This window comes from Mustela putorius, unplaced genomic scaffold (genome assembly GCF_011764305.1).
Source record: "Mustela putorius furo isolate JIRA1106 unplaced genomic scaffold, ASM1176430v1.1 tig00000835_pilon_pilon_pilon, whole genome shotgun sequence".
Classification (NCBI taxonomy): Eukaryota; Metazoa; Chordata; class Mammalia; order Carnivora; family Mustelidae; genus Mustela; species Mustela putorius.
This window is the reverse complement of record NW_025421492.1, coordinates 9,079,929-9,097,086: the sequence shown is the minus strand read 5'-3', so window position 1 is coordinate 9,097,086 and position 17,158 is coordinate 9,079,929. Positions and strand designations below refer to the sequence as shown.

The 17,158-nt window shown below is 60.0% G+C and overlaps 1 protein-coding gene across 1 annotated transcript in view; it reads left to right on the top strand.

The window, feature by feature from the left end:
* The window catches only part of PARD6G (par-6 family cell polarity regulator gamma), a 78,621-nt gene that overhangs the window by 31,243 nt on the left and 30,220 nt on the right, over positions 1–17,158 (top strand). The gene's annotated exons all lie outside the window — the stretch shown is intronic.

The window sequence follows — 17,158 nt, the reverse complement described above, 5'->3', positions numbered from 1 at the left end:
CTTGTTAGCAGGGCGTTCGATGGACATTTGAATGGAATCTTTTCATACACATCTTTAAAAACTGTCCTTTTGTGGCATGAAAACTCGTGAGCTTTGACTCTACCCTCTTGAAGGCTACAGTGAAGGCCAGTGAGGGTCTGGCCAAAAGTGTGGGCTGTGGGCTGCTCTCCCATTAGGACAGCACCCAGGTGGGGACCCTGCAAGTCTGGGACCTCAGCTGGGACCTCATGGGGCAGTTATCCTACTCCACACACCTGGTGTGCCCCTCTCAGCCTGGCCTTGCTGGGTGGGAGTGGCAGACCCCTGGGCCTGGCGCTGAAAGTGGAGAGCGTGGTAGGTGCTCGGGCCCCACCATGCCTGCTAGAGCTTCCGTGCCCAAGTGGGGTCTGGCCAAGGGAGACTGTCTCCCTGGTTCTGATCTGTCATATCCCAGGGCTGGTCAGAGGATGACCAACATGTTTATATCTCAGCTAGTTCTCAAAGAGGGCGAGCTCACAGATGGCCCACGTGAGGCGGGAACGGCCAACCATGGAGGCACAGCATGGGGCTTTCTTTGCAGGGTTAGGCTGACAGGCCTGAGCCGAATGACTGGCTGCCTATGTTAGCAGGATTTCTCTTTGAAACAGATCTTTTTAAACAAAAAGCAGCAAACTCCTCAATTAGTAGAGCAGGACTGTTTCTGTTTCCAGGGTGACACAAGGTTCTGTACCATAGTCTAGGGTTAGAAGAAGGGGTTCTTCGGCACTTTGGATGGCCTCCCGCTAAGCTGCACACCCTGACCCAGCCCTGTCTGGGTGCCTTTTTGGAAGTTGTCAAAGCTAGGAACTTAAGCACTTCCCATGGGAGGTGCCCCCGACCACAAAGGCCCACACTCCAGTCTCCCCAACCTGGATTCACCAGATCTCAGGCTTCCCTTTAGCACCGTGGCAAGCAAACTGGAGACTTCCCAGTGGCTGAGGGCAGGTGTCTCCTGGAGCCTGTGGGCCGTGTAACAGAGCCCGAGAAAAAGGCCTGGCCCCGTGGCAGCCTGCAGGTTGTGTTGGGTGATGGAGAGCCGAGGGAAGAGTCAGCAGGGCCTCTGTGGGGCCGGACCCAGGTGTTGCTCTCGGGGGTGGTTTACGGGAAATCTGCCTAGCTTCCTTCTCCGAAGCTCGGGGATAACCACACGCACCTGCTTGTCTTGGACCACACACACTCTGGGAGACAGAGGTGTTCTGAGAAGTGTCTCCCACATTAGGACCTAAGTTCACTTGGAACCTGCTTGTCTGGAATGGATAGAATCGAAACCTGATGGACTGTGTTAGGAAACATAGCCAAAGGCTGACCGAATGAACTGCCAACTCCCTCGAGGCTTTGTGAGCAAGGGGTTAAGTCTAAGCTTTCTCGTCCGTGTTCGGGGGTTGGCTACCGAGGGATAACCTGGCCTCTAGTCCCTCCTGAAAGTGAGGTCCTTGCTACTCCCCTTTGACCATGACAATGGTACCGGGGGAAGTCAGCCAGCCCCAGGCTTTCAGCATGACTTATAGAGCCTTCCACTGAAGACTCACTTCCCGAACATCACTCACAGCATCCCAGAATGACCAGCCCCTTTCAGCTAGCCAGTGTATGGACAGGCTCACCTCACTTATGGGCTTCTGCAACCCCACGTCCTGTCCAGGGACACAGGGACCACTCAGGGGAGCGTGCTGCGCAAGCCGGAACAGAAGGTCCAGGGGCTACGCGAGGAGGTGGTGACAGGCCAGGCATCAGTGGGCAGACCGAAAAGTCTTTGTGCAGCCCCGGGAGAAGCACGAGGCTGGGGCTCGGTCCAGAAGTGCCGGGCTCAGTGAGCAGTGGAAGAGAGGGTGGGAGGGCCCCAGGGGCTGACGTGCCCCCAGAGAGCCTGGTGATAGTTTCCTCACCTGCACACACACTAAGGAGCTGGGGAGCCCCTGGCAGAGGGCACCGTCGGCCACGAGGCCCTGCCCAGGACAGGCGGGCAGGCGTGGAGGACACACAGCGAGAGCACCCAAAGTGACGGGCAAATTCTGTGACCAGCGGCACGTCCCACGGGGACTCGGTGCCCGGATTACCGTGAGCTGAGACGTGTTTCAGCGTGTTTACGAAGTGGCTGCCCCGAGCGTCTTGCATAAGCGAGCGGATGCTGGTGTCCGTGTTAACTTGTCTTCTCTTCAGCACTCTGCATTTTGCACTGGAAGCATCTTTGCTGGAAAAAGGCAACAGGGTACTGAACACAGTGAAGCTCTTCTTCGTAGCCAAAGGCCAGCCCGGTGGGTCTGCCCCCAGATTGTGGTCTGATGCTCACAGCCCTGTACAAGTCATTTTGAACCCAATCAAATGCCATCCATTGGGACAAAACCTTCTTGGGAAGGAGTGAAGTTGCTGAAGGAAGTCGCTGTTGTCCCAGGAGGGCCCCCAAAGAAGGGACCAGACCGGGACGTGGTCCACCCAGAGGTGCGCACAGACGCTCTGGGGACCGGCAGCCCCCACTCAGGGTCACGGTGTCTTTTTCCAGGGTTTTCTCATCGCAGGGGGCAGGTGTGGGAGGCCAGGAGCCGGCAGAAATCCAGGTGGGCTTGTCAAAGCCACACTCCCACTGAGATGTGGCCTCGGCAAGGTTCGCACGGGAGAAGAGGGAGTAGTCTCCCATCGGCAGTTAAACAGGGAAGGTTGTGTTTTTAAAAATGGTTTCCAAAGCCCGGAATGAAACGACAGGGGACCCGCCGTCTAGGCCCTTGGACTCCCAGCTTGGAGCGGGCTGCCTGCTTCATTCCTTTCTTACTTTCCTCTCTTTGTTACTCTTTCTGAACGCTGGCCTGTTTCCCTGCTTCCCGCACCGGCAAGTGGCCTCAGCCCTTCTGTGTCTGCAGCCCCGCTGGACGGGCCGTCAAGCAACAACTTACCTGCCCTGGCTGCGAGGCCAGAGATAAAAATTTCCACTGTGAACTTTTCTCTCCCAGAAGCGTAAGCAAGACTTGGATTTCCTCCTGCACAGTGGTCTGTCTTCCTGTTTTTGCCTGGTATCTCTATTTTCCAGCTCGTCCTGTGGGAAGGTGACTCAGCATGGAGGCCAGCAGCCCCAGGGCACCGCCGGCACCCCAGTCTCACTCTGGGCCCCGAGCCGTTTCATGGCACCTGACCCTTGCAGACAGAGCTGGGGTGAGGCTGGTGGTTGGACTGGGGAGCGCCGGAGCAGAAGAGCCCCTCAGGCTGCCCAGCCCGTCCCCTGCCAGGCCGCGCTAACCCTAACCCTAACCCTCGTTAGACCAGGAAGGGCTGATACCACAGCACATGCTGACCGATGACAAAGGCTAATCTTTTATTCTGGAAAAACATACATAAAATAAAATTGACCATTTTAACCACGTGTAAGTGGGCAGTGCAGTGGAGTCCAGGGTGTTCCCACTGCTGTGGTCACCACCCGCCCCCCGAGCTCCCCAGCTGAAACTACACCCGTCAGAGCCTCATGTGTTGGCCAAGTTCAGCTCACACTCTGCCAGGGTACGTTCCTGTAACACGTCCACGGATGTCTGATGTCTGTCTGTCATCTGGTCAGAAATTTCAGGTCACAGGCCGAGAAAGGATACTTTTACCAAAGCAGCTTGTCACGTGCTGCTGGGCCACCACATCCTGCAGAGGCCCAGGGCCTTCCCAGGCCAGTGTCTGGGGCCCGCCCTCCTCACGCCTGGGTCTCAGGCACAGACACGCCAGGACTGGAGGCCGGCAGGGACAGCCGTGTTTCTTGGACTCTCAATGGCATGTTGTGAGTCTCAAGTCCCCCCAGGAGGAAGCACCTCCCGGACTCCCCGGACATACAGGGCATCGCAGGTCACTCAGAAGGGTTGGTCATCCTATCCCCGTCGGCTACCTGCTCGTGACCCCAACGGCGCTGGGCTTTCTCTGCCTCCTCCAACAACATGCTGCCCACTGCCCGCGTGCTTCCCTCCGGACATGTGTCCTTCCGCCTCCCAGACGCGGGGGCAGGGACCTCGAGGCGGCCAGCTCCCTCCCTGCCCCTAACAAGCCCAGAGGCTGTGCTGACAGACATCAGTGCAGGAAAACGGTGCGGTTTGGGACCAGAGACGGTCCTTGCCTCCATCCTGCCTCCTGCCCAGCCTCCTGCCGTCCATCCAGCCTCCTGCCCTGGCATTGCTGACCGCCGTTTGTCCAAGCAGCTTGGGCCTGCTCTCCCCTTGGTCCTGACCCACTCCGGGCTCCGGGTAGGCCCTCTCTGTGGGCCTCGGCCCACCCCTGTGTGACCTCAGCGGAGAGGTCAGCTTCTTCGGCCACCGGGAAAGCATGTGTTAATGCCCCTTGCCGGCAGGAGCACCTGGCCTGGGACAAGGCGCGTCATGCTGTCTGTGCTTAGAGGGCCATCTCCCCTGGGACCCGAACCCCTCCTAGGACCCCCCGTCTTCCCCCAGCGATTGCACAGAGGGGCTCGGTCCCAGAAAATGCACTTTCAGGTTCTGAGTCAGCAGCAAAAGCGAACAGCTTTGACCACCTTTAGGGTTCGGGCTTTGGGTTCTGGTTTCTCAGCATGAGGAGGGGACCCCGCCTGGAGCAAGGGGTCCAGTGTAAACTGTGCCTCCGGCAAACGACTCTTCCGGTGAATTAGCAAGCACTCACAGAGCACTCACAGGGCTTCGACATTGCCGTGGGCCCTGGGGCGGGTGGTCCAGCCCCTGACCTCCGGGTGAAGACACACAGCCCCGTTATGCTGCGGGTCCTACAGAGCCGATTCCACAGGAAGAGTTCTTGAGGGGACGAGGCTCCTGCAGATGCCCAGGTGCTTCTGGCGTTAGAGTAAGTCCTCTCTACCCTCTGTTGCTGCAGACCCAACCGGATGTCCCCGTGCTGCCAGGCCTGCGTGGGGCCTGGTAAGTACTCCCAGGACGGCGGGACAGGGCCTGCAGAATGCCACGTGGTTCACGGGTATTGGGGGTCTCTGATCGGCGGCACAGTATGCACACCCGGGCCCGGGTTCCCGCACGCGGATGGCGTTTTTGGTGGGTGAGCTGCAGGGGACAATGAGCGTCCCAGAGTTGTGCCGCTGTCACAGAAGCATCGGGCTGTCCTGGTCCACAGACCCTACAGCACCCTGTCCCCCTGCCCGCTGCCCCCCAAGCCCAGGAAGGCAGGGATGGACTGTCCCTTTCACAGAGGACAAACCTGAGCCCCAGGGAGCCACCAGGGTCAGGGTCCAGCCTGTGCCCAAGTCTGCCGCCAACGTCTTTGTGCTGGCGCATCCACCCACAGCCCGAGTTGTGGGTGAAGCCGAGGGATGGCCTGCGGGTCAGAGTTCCCTCTCGCCCGAGGTGGAAACATCAGGAAGTGGCCAGGGCAGCACACTCCTTCAGACGGTGACGTCTGGATGGCCAGCGGACGCACAGGGTGGTTCCGGCCTGCAGAGCTCTGCCCACCGTGGGTGACCTACCCGGGACCCGAGGAGTGTCCCGGCCCCAGTGGCTGTTCCTGTGCTGGGACAGTGTCTCGGAAATGCCAGGAAGATGACGAGTTCTGTGCTTAAAATCCAGGGTCTTCAAGACGTAGTAAGTGGAAGACACTGGATATGGAGGAGCATGTGTGCCCCATTCCCGTCTGGGGTAGAACGAGAGGGTGAGAGTCTGCATCCGCATTTGCTCATTTTTCCATAAAGAGACTCTAGACACAAAACCTACATGAAACAGTGCAAACCACAACTTTGGGTGGAGAGGGAGAGTGGCTCTGGGTCTGGGGTTTCCTTTCGGGTGACGGAATGTTCTGGAATTCGGCAGTAGTGGTGCTGGTCACACAGCTAGGCGAAGGCACCGGGAGCTGTCGATTTGCCCACGGGGAGCACTCTGGGAGATACACCGCGCCGCGAGTGATGTCAGTCCAGCCGTTGGAAACGTCTCCGGAAGCAGCAGAGCGTCTGGCTCGGAGCCAGGGGCAGTCCTTTAACTCCAGCTGGGTTCTTGGTGCTTTGTCCCCCCAGAAGGAGACAGAGGTGAGAGGGGACCCCCGGGAAGCCGCGTCTCTGCAGGAAAGGGTGCGGGCAGGGGCTGTACCCTGAGCACAGTGAGGACGGGGTGCCGAGCGGGGGTGCTGGGGTCCTGCTAGTATTTGCGTGCGGGGGCGAGGGGGGGATGCCAGGGACTGTCTGGGAGGAACGGAGGCGTTGGCGCAGGGGCTGTATTGAGGAGGGCTGGGCCTTGGTGGGGGCTTTGCCCACTGGCCTCCCTGGGGTTCCTGTCATCTTCTCCGAGCGGAAGGAGGTTGGTCGGCCGGCGCGCCAGCCAAGCCTGGGCCGTGGGACCCCGGCCACGAGAAGCACGGAGGAGGTCCGCCCTAAGTACAGGCTTCCCTGCCAGTGGCTATTCTGGGCCCTTTGGATTATAGCTCTTGTCTCTGGTAACTGCCACCGTGTCCTGTAAATACAGCAGCCAGGCCCAGAGGGAGGACGCGGGGACAGCCCCACTCCTCCATGGACATGGTGACCCTGTGAGGCTTTTGGTGGCATCTCAGAGAAGGTGAAGGGGGAGCGCTTGGCGCAGCGCAGCAGAGCACCTGACACGGATCCCCACCCCCCTCCCCCGCTCCACGATCTGCGGGTGCGCAACGGCACGCAGCCCTGACTCCCGGGACAGCCCTGCCAGGCCTAGACGGGTGTCCGATAAGCAGGCTCTCAGCCCTGGCGGTCCCAGCATGGATGCCATTCTCCTCCTGAGCCGGGCTCGGAGAGGCTGTAGGAAGCCCGTCCCGCCCTCTCACTGGAGATGGGTTTCTTCTTTCCTTTCGGTTTTCCCAGCAACTTTCTCCGCCACCACAAATCAGATTTCAGCGTGAGGGGTGGAAAACAGGGTGCTCCTTCTTGGAGAGGGGCGGGGGCCAGACGGGAGCCACTTCAGCCCCCAGCAGGGTTTGGTGGTCCTGGGGGGCCAGACCATGCTCTCCGTCCCTATCCCCACTGACCACAGGCCAGCGGCCCTTTACCTGCCCTGGTTGGAACGGAGCTCCGGAGGGTGGTGTCCCAGCCGGGCTGGGGGTCACATGTCCAGCTCTGTGTCCTGGTGCCCCCAAGTTGTGCCAGTCCAGCCGGGGCCCAGAGGCCGTGGGAGCCCGCACACCCACTTCTCTGTGGTTTCTGAGTCTGGGTCGGGTGTAGGATCAGACAGTGCTCTGTGCTCTGTGAGACAGCAGCCCTCTGCAGGGGGAGGGACAGACGGAGTCCAGGATACCCGCTTCGGGTTCTGGTACCTTTTGTGAGGTCTCTTGTCTGAGGTCAGCTGCCAGAACGCGAGTCTTTCTGAGTCTCGCTCCCTGGGAACGCCTGTCCACCTCCTGGCCCAGCCATGGTCCTCGGAGGCGAAGGGGAGCCCCAGCCTCTCAGCCCGGAGCCACGCAACCCTGGGTGGCTCTCGTTTCTCCCGTACCTTAGCGTCCTCACCCATCAGACCTCGCAGGACAGCGCACCGGGAGGCGTCATGAGGGGCAGCCACGCTCCTTCCTCTCCCCGTGGCCTCTCGGGCAGTTGGGGCAGGGCTGTGGGTGCAGGAGGAGGGGTGCAGGCACCCCAGGACCTCCCTGAGTGCGAGCGAGCCACACCCCTGCCACAGCTGGTCCCCGGGCCTGCATGTGCACGTGTGTGCGTGCACATGTGCCCTGTTGGGACCCAGGGTCTCTGGTTGTGTCTGGAGTGACTGCGTCAGGATGGCCCGACGTTCAGGTAACTAGCTGTACGTTCAGCAAGATAGGAAAGACAAAGTTCGTTTACTTTAATTAATATTTGTTTTTAAATCACTCCTTTCTAACTTCTGACTTCCCAAATCCTAACTTCCTGTTGGAAGTTAAAACACCTTCTGGGACTGTCCCTGGCCCCGGGAGTAGAAACTCCATGCGTTTGCCCCTGTGGGCCCGAGGTACCTCGTTACTCACCCAGCGAAGCGGACCAGCTCCCACTAGACCTCCCCTAGCCCGGGTCATTGCCGGAAGCCGTCGGCTGCGCAGCGGAAGCAGGCAGGACCTTCCAGCCGGGTGATTTTTCTAGTGACAGTTCGGAAGCAGCCGTTTCCTTGGGTCCGAGCAGCCCCTGGGAGGGAGTGAGCTGGCCTGGTGTAGGCTCCCGTGCAGCCTCATCCAATTCTGAGCGTCTGCAGGGTGCCCACAGCCCCAGAACCAGGTGCCAATGGCGACAGGAAGTCCCCAGAGCAAGCCCAGCCAGGGGATCCGGGTTCAGCCTCTCGGCCGAGCCTCTGTCTTCACAGCGCCGGTGGACGGCTCGTCGCTGAGATCCTGCTCGTGCCTCTGGCTGCCGCCCAGAGAACTAGACCGTGGTTCTGACCCACGGGAGCCCGGCCCCCTGTGCCCCGGCCACCGGGAGGTGGGGTCTCGCCTGCTGAGTGGAGCTGCTCCCTGCGGGCCTGAGGAGGGGCACAGGCTCTTGGGGCTTGCCGGGGCACCATGTCACCGAGTGATGGTCGCCAAGGCAGCTCATCTCTTGTTCTCTGCACCTCGTTCTGGTCTCTTGCTGTAGCTCCTGGGTTTCTGCCATGTGCAAAATGGGGATCATTGTGCTTCTCCTGGCTTCTCTGATAGACGTGCCCTTGTGTTACCACAATATTGGCAGATGACTGAGAAGCAAGATCCAGTAGTTTGAACATCCCCCAAGCAGTGCCAACAGGGGTCCGTCCTGCTGCTCACCTGTCTTCTGGGGACAGAAACTAACGGCAGGCATTTGGGATCTCCTCCGCAAACCCTATTGTCTTCACCATTGCCCCCGAGACCCACACAGGCTGGGATGGAAGAGTCTGAAGGAAGCAGAACTCCTATTCTGCCCCTTCATCACAGGGGATGTCTGCTGAGGTGGCAGAGACGCCCCCGTGCTGCCGTCCCGGGTGGCAGCCCCGTCCCTGTTCCCACGAGACCCTCATTCCGGGAACGGGAGGCGTGTGTGGAAATGGAGACACAAGCGTGCCCCGGGCGGCACATAGCCTGCGCTGGGTCCCATGGTGTGACTCAGTAGCAGTGACTGTTGTCCACTTGGGAAGGACCAGAGATGACCACTCGGGGAGCGTCAGCATCACTGGCAATCTCGTATGGCCAGGAGGCGCCCTGCCCAGGCCGCAGCGGGGGAGGACGCCCTGTTAGGCCAGTGGGGCCTGCGGTCCCCGGAGCAGGAAGGGACCGTCTCATCTCTCAGTACAGGTTGTTGAATAAAGATGCTACTGAGGTGTAACTTATGTATCACAGAACTTACTGCTTTCAAAGGTGCAAGTCAGTGGCTTTCAGGATGTTCACAGAGCGGGGCGACCTCGAGCAGGTCAGCAGGACACCTCTTCTCACCCCAAAACAGGCTCTGCAGCTGTTCTGTCGTCCTGCCGGCCCCGGGAGCCCCAGCCCGCGCTCTGGTCGTCCTGCCGGCCCCGGGAGCCCCAGCCCGCGCTCTGTCTGCAGGTTGGCCTGTCCTGGGCAGAGCACGTTACTGGAGTCTTGCACCCTGTGGGCTTTCGTGACGGTGGCTTCCCCTCCCCACCGTGTTCCTCCGGGGGGAGCCGCGTGGCCCTGCGTGTCCGTGCCACGGTCCTTCTGTGGCAGGTACGTTCCGTTCCGTACGTTCCGTTGTGTGGATGGGCCAGTCTGTTTGTCCATTCCTTAGCTGATGGACACGTGGGGGGTCCCACCTTCCAGCTGCCGTGAACATTTGCGAACAAGCGTCTGCGGACGTGTGGGTTCCGTTCATTGCGGCTGCTCTCAGACGGGTAGACCCGCACTCTCCACGTGGCCCAGAAGCCCAGCTGGAGGGTTAGGGTCACTTTCCCGTCCCGTGCTGCTTCGGTCCTTTCCTCAGTTACCCGCCTGCTAGAAACCCCCGTGGGGCTGTTCTGAGCTCGAGTGGGGAGCACTGTGGGCTCATCTGGCTGCACACCTAGCGCTTCTTCCATATTCCAGGGCTCCATGCCCTGGGGCAGTCTCTTGATTTCATCTTGTTTGAGAAATAAAATGACCAAGGAAGACAGAGCTACAGGCACTAATGTTTACCCAAAACATGACCATAAAAGCAGGAGTTAAAGCTCTGAGTGTTGACGCCCCTGGGGTTAGAGCTTGAGTCCGAGTCTGCACCTGTGGTGCTGTCCTCTGTGTGCTCAGCTCAGACCAGGATGTGTGAGCGGATTTCCTGACTTGGAGAACTTTAACTTTATGCCATAGCTTTATTTACAGGAGTTTGATGGGGGGGGGAGTATTTTCTTTTCTTTTTTACTTAAAAGTTATGTAAGGAGTCATCGAGGCTGGTTTTGATACAGAAAGCTCACTGTGACTGGTTTGCTAAATTCGGCTTCTGCGGCCTGGGCACCAGCGGGAGCTAAGCCAAAGGAATGTCTGCGGAAGAGCGCGGGTTCCTGTGTGTGATTCACAGCACGGGGACGGGGCACAGGATCTCGGGGTTTGTGTGTGAGTGGGGCTTCCCTGGGGTCGCTGTCCCATGCCCGCAGCCCCATGAGAATTGTCCAAAGGATGCTGGCTCTTGTTCGCCTTAGTTTTTATGGGAGCCTTTGGGGACCCATGGCTTTGCCCCACGCTCATTCACATCTGGTTTCCCGGAAAGTCCTCAGCGCCACATCTTACCGACTGCCTGTCCTGCCAACAAACCCATGTGTATATTATGTCCAAGTGTGGATCCGGAGCCCATAGCTCCTCTGCCTCTGGCCCCTGGCCCTTTCCTCCAGGGCAAGCGGGAATGGGAAGCAGGGCTGCTATTTCTCGGAGCTGCTCTGCATGGGCTCCGAGGGGCCCAGGCGTTGCGGGAGGGACGCAGCCATGTGGGGTCAAGGCCAGCGTCACGGTGTGGATGCGGAAGGACCTCCCGCCCCAGTTTCCCTCCTAGCGTGGGTGAGGATGGGGGAGGCACGCAGGGGTGTGTGAGAGCTCCGGGCTGCATGTGGGCCTCCCCCCTGCCGCGTGCACATGGCCTGCTTAGATGGCAGGTCCCCCTCCCTGGACAGCTTCACAGACGGGCACACCCAGCACAACCCCAGTGCTCCCCCAGGGCTTGCTTCGCGCATTTGTTCCACCCGGGGTGGGGGAGACCAGACAGGAAGGAAGGCCAAGGGCAGAAGGCAGCTCCCAATAGAGGCCACACCAGGACAAGGAGAACGGCCCAACCTCCTGCCCTGTCCTGCTGTGGGCCTGGGCCCTGGTCCGACCCCAGTGAGAACACCAGGGTGAGAGAAGGGAGCCCCTCCGGGATGCTCAGCAGGTGCTCTGGGACCCCCGTCAGAAGCAGGGTGGCTGGGGGTCCGTGCTCACAGAGGCTCCAGGCTCCGGGCTGTCCTGAAGGCGGCCTCCTGCCCAGGTGTGCATGTCCCACTGTGTGTCATGGGACTCCCACAGACCAGCCAGGGCAGAGGCCAGCCACACCCGCACCTGTCCCTGGCCGAAGAGCCGGCCCATGCTTCGCGGACCGCGTGCAGGCCGGCCCATTTCTGGCCGAGCTCACACGTATCCTGTGGTGGCAACACTGTCGCAGGTTCCACCATCATGGGGACGTCCTGTCTCGGGGGAGGACTGTCAGGACAGGCTGCCTGCTTCCCATCTCCCACCCCACAACTTGGTATCTCCAGCACCCGCGGTAGCCTGTCCGATCTTCTGGCCCTGGCCCGGCGTGTGGCCTGTAGTTCCTGCCCAGCCTGAGATGGGCCTCCGCGCGCCAGCCGCCAGAGGCAGTGCTGGGCGTGCAGGGGGAGGAGGGAGCATCTCCAGGTGTGGTTCAGGTCAGACACTGTGGAATCTAGGGAAAGGGGGTGTGCTCACGTGCTCTTTGGGAGCAGAGAGAGGTAGTAGAGACCTTCCGCGGCAGCCTGCGGGCTCCCTGGGGCTCACAGCAGCATTTCACCCAGTTCCCTGGGGCCCTGGCAGGCCGTCCTCCTCGGGTACATGCAGGACATAGCCAGGGTGAGGACTTGAGCCCGTGACACCCCAAAGCTGAAGCCCACACCAAGTCCCGAAGGGGCTGCCCCTGCAGGACCCAGAGTGCCCGCCTGCATGGGGCCCTCAGAGCAGCCCAGCCCCACGTGGGTGCTGTGGGCCCACGCCATCCCCACAGGGCCCTGGTGCACATAGCAGCACCTCCCCTGGGTTCAGGCCAGCCTCTGGGCAGCTGTGTCTGCGGGGGCCGCACTCTAGCCCCAGGAGTGTGTGTGTGTGTCAGGCACTGCCCCCTGAGTACTCCTGACTCCTGAGGAGGCACAGTTCTGTGCCTTGTGGTCTGTTGGTTGGCACCCCTCACTGTGACAACCACAGGTGTCCCCTCATCACATTTCCCCTGGATGTCAGTCTGCATGCCGTGGGGAGGCTAGGGCTAGGCTGGCTGCCGAGGGGCTTGCTTCCCCGGGAGAGGCCCGGCCCCGGGTCTCAGGCACATGCCGTTGTGCTGGGGGACAGGCCAGAGCTAAAACTAGCCCGGTCTTGCTCTTACAGAGACCAAGAGTCCCCACCACACGGCACCCGTCAGTGCAGCGCGGCGGAGGCAGGAGGCTGCAGAAATGAGGTGGAACCTCGGCCGCAGGCTCTGCTGCACGTGAGCCTCACAGGGCCACTGGAGGAGGACAGGGACCTCATGTGCTGGGGAGGCTGGCCCACTCAGTGTCCCAAGGGCCCAGCGTCTGTGTCTCTGGAGAGCACCCGGCCAGACCTGGGTGGCCCTGGAACAGACGGTGGTGTGGCAAAGGGGTTCCTCCCACTCTCTGGACCCCTGGGGAGCCCATGTGAGGCCAGAGCCCTGTTCCCCGGGTAGAGAGCTGAGCAGGGCCCAGGCGGCCTGCTGCCCCCTGTACCTCCCTGCAGGTCCGCCCCACACCCCACCAGGGGCTCCCTGCACAGGAGCAGGAGGCCAGTGGGCCAGCTGGGACCATACCTCCCAAAGCCCAGATTGTGGGACCACCACCCTGGGCCTTCGGGTCCCTTACGCATGGGCTCTGCACTCTCCCTTCTCGAGCATGACATCTGTCCCTGCCGAAGTCACAGCAGGCACTGTGCTCAGACATCGGCCCCCATCCACAGGGAGACAGCCAGCCCAGCCCTGACCTGGTTTGTCCCAGGGTTGTTAGGTGGGGGCCAGGAAACCTGCCTCCACTCTGACAGTGGGAGCATCTGCGTCAGAGCCGCATTCCTAACCCTAACTCGCCGTGAGTAACATTGTTTCAGAATCTGTGTTGTCCCAGCCTGGGCTCTAACCGGGTAGCACCTGGGCTTGGCAGGCTCCCAAAGGCATACACCCTGTGGTAGCAAGACCACTGGACTTCCGCCACTGAACACGCAGGGCGACCCTGCGTTGGTGTTTGACCCTGGACTTGTTTACCCAGTGGGAAAGCGTGGCCTTGAGGGGGAAGCAGAGGCCGCCCTTTGGGGCCGCAGCCGCGTTGAACCCCAAGCCCCTGGGGCGCCCTGCGCTCCTCTCCAGCCACCCCACAACCAACCCAGGCTCTGCTCCCTGCTGCTGGCTGGCTTCCCCCTAGATCGAAGCCCTGCTGGGAGCTGTGACCAGCACAGCCACTGAGGAGACCAGAGCCATACCCGTCTCTGTGGACAGTGGAGGGGAAGCACAGGGCCTGTGGCCCTTGGCAGGGGGTGTTGGGGCTACGACCCACTAACAGCAGGACACAGCCCTGGCGAGGAGAGGAATCCCCCTGCGCCGGGCGACCAGGCTGGGGCGTGTTGCTGCAGCTTGAGGCCTGTGCCTGAATGATGTCATCCCGCCCCAGCCCAGATGTGATCTCGGCTGCTTCCCTGATACACACCTGAGTGCTCCCAGCTCCCAAGGATTACCGTGTCAACACATTCCCCTCTACTTAACAAACGTGGCCCTAGTCCTCCTGCAGGCCTCCCTTTCAGAGGCCCGTGGGCTGGATGCCTCGAGGTTTGGCGAGAAATTCTCCCACATGGGCTTGAGGCGGGAACAGCCAGTTCCAAGTGGGGCTTTGTAATCAGCCTTTGTGGCTTCTGCAAAAATGTAGGAAATTGGGTGGTTGCCTCTTTCCCTTGACTCTGCATGTTCTTACCGAACAGTCGGCCCAGACTGGACTCTTCCTTTGGCTTCTGGGTCTACCACACCTTCCCAGGGGGAGAGCAAGCAATGTGAACCTTGAAGGCTCTTTGGGGACCAGGAAGCGTTGGGGCCGAGGACAGGGAGGGAAGAGAAGACACTGCCCTGTTCGCGGCATTGGCAGGCCTGGCTCAGGGAAAGACGCTGAAGGAAAGCATGGTGAACGCCCAGAAGGCCCCGGAACCGGTGCCCCTCACCCCCTTTGTCTCAGATCCATGTCCCTCTGAGCAGCACAGAGAAGCCAGTCCCCAGCACCTTCCCACAGACACCTCTCTCCAAGGCCAACTTCTGTTTTCTGCCATGAGATCCCTGTAAATAAAGACCCTTGGGTTTTCCAGAAGGGCGTGACCAGAGAGCCCCACTCCCGGAGCAGCGCTGGCTGGGGCCTGTGTGTCCCTGCCGTGGGAGAGGCCCCAGGGCCGCCTGTAGGGCCAGTGGGGAATCCGTGTGTGGCCTTACCAGTATCCCCGGAACCCAAGGCTCTGGAGTCTTCCTGCCTAAATGCAGCCCCAGGGAGGGGTGGGGCCCCCAGACCACGGAGCTTGCAGACAGGCTCTACCACCCTGACTCCGGGGCAGGCCCGGGGACTCTGCAAGGTTGGGGTTTGTACCCACATGAGCAGTAATGTGGAGGAGATCGCCTGTGTTCAGCCCAGGCTCCCCAGCGGGGACGTCCTAGGGGACTGCAGCAGGACAGGACACCTTAACGCTGTCTGCCCACCTTGCTCAGCCCCCTGACTCCACTCACAAGTGTGTGCCCTGTGGTTTCTTACTGCGAGTCTCAGTGCTATCTGGTCAGATCCCACACACAGAAAAATCACCGTTGACCCTCAGTGGCGAAACGTGCTGTGGCCTTGGACGGTGACTTACCCTGTGCCGGCTTCCTGGGCTCCTGGGGCCCGGGGCAGGGCCGTGTGCTTAGATCATGGTTCGCCTACGGCCTGTATCTGACACCTGTCAACACTTGCTCCGCCCTGGGGAGCTGCTCTGGGGCCTGGCTCCCCCAGTGAGTGGGATCCGCCTACCCAAGAGAAGTGGCAGCCTGGGCCGTGGGCCTGTGCTTTGAGTCCTTCCTGCCAGTCTCCTCCCGTTTCCTCCCGCCCAGGCCCCTGGAACCGGCCCTCTTCAGGCCGCAGCCCAGACCAGCCACAGCGTGTGCTCTGAGGCTTTGCCGCCTTGTGCTCTCAGTGTCGATGGGAGCAACAAATACACTTTATAAGGAGGATAACTGCTTCTGGAAAATTCTCCCATTTTCTGCATTCAGACTTAACCTATCGGGTGTGTCCATGAGTGTCTTCTCTGTTTGTGGGATTTTTCCAGGTGGAGATGTTAGGAAAAACTTGATGTATTTAGGCACACACTTCACTTTTTTATTATTATTGATTAAATCATCAGCCATTGGTGATTATACTCAATCTCCAGGCCTGCTGCCCTCACTGGGTGGGGGTTGGGAGACGGTCCAACCTGCTGGGCACATGGTTGGCTTCCCTGGCAACCAATCCCCACCTTTACGATACCTGAAGGCTTTCTTACCTTTCTTTTTTCATTTTAATTTTTTTTTACATTTTTTAAATTGAGCTGATTAACATATAATGTATTGTTAGTTTCAAGGGTACGGTCTGATTCCCAGGGCTCATTACAACACTAACCCGCCCCCTCCGTCCCCCCGGTTCCCCACACCCTCCCCTCAACAACCCTCAGGTTGTTTCCTAAGACTAAGAGTCCCTATGGTTCATCTCCTCCTCTGGTTTCCTCGATGATGCTTTTCCTCTTTTCCCATATGATCGTCCGCTCTGATATCCGCTTCTCCTGTCCCTTTGGCCTTTCCCTCCTGCTTCCCGTACTTCTGTCTGTTAGATTCTTTCCAGGTGAACTGTGAGACGTGTCAACACAGTAAGACGTGTCCCTTGGGCCCCCACGTCCCTCCTCCCCCAACCTTCTGTCTTCGTCATGACATGTGGCCCCTCTGTGTCCTCCAGCTTCTAGGCCATTCCTTCCCACAGACCCTCAGGGTAAAACAACAACAACCTGTCCTTCCCGAACACCTCCTCCAGGAAGCCTTTTGGGATATGCTGTCCTCTTATCAGAACAACATCACAGCAGGCTGCTGGTGCGGCTGGGCTGTGGGGACACTGGAATCAGATACATGGACTGTGGAGCCTGCAGGGAACAGGCTAGAGAGCAGCGTACCGTGTGCGGGCTCAGAGCTCAGCTTCACCCCTTCTGGGTAAACATGGATGCTCAGGGGAGAGCGGTTTTAGGGTCAAACGGAGAAACAGAGGCACATCCCTTCTAAGTGAGGTCGAAACTGCTACGGAGTTAAGAGGGGTCTGTCCCAGGCAGACGGCAGAATAAGGGAGCCAGCTGTGGCCATGGGCATGGGCCGGGACGGCACTGCACCCCAGCTCCACACAGTGAAGACCTAAGCCCAGTGGGAGGGACTGTAGGAGGCAGTTAAGGCAAACTGTGGTTGGGGGCGGTCCTGGTCCTCACGGGATGAGAGGGAGCACCATCGCCCTGACCAGAGCCCCTCCTCTGCACGAGCGTCTCGGGCAATCTCCAGAACAGACCAGCAGGTGTGTCAGCGGACCCAGGGCACAGATGCCCTCCCCGTGGGTGGGCATCGATTTTTCTCTCTCTGTGAGCTGGAGTGACCCTCTCTTCCCTTCAGACGTCAGAGCTCCTGCTTCTCGGGCCTTCAGACTTGGACTGAATCTCCCCACCCTCCACCCTGGGTCTCCGGCTCCCCTGCGGTCAAGGCTGGAGCCAGTTCCCAAGTGAAGCTCCACTTCCCCATGAGAACCCATTCCTGGGGTCTGTTTTTCTGGGATCACGGACTCTTGACACACAGGCTCCCTGCACCAGACAGTCTGGGGAACCAGGCACCGGACTGTGACAGGGGCTGGGTGACAGAGTGTGACGGGGCAGGATGACGTCCCCTTTGTGTACATGACCCCTGACCCATTCTGAGAGCACATGGTTGAGCTCTCCCTCCGCAGGTTGGTTGTTTGTTTTCATGAGCAAACAGCTGAGCGGAAGGTAAGGGATTTTCAGCGAGGTCTTCTCTCTAGCACAGGCG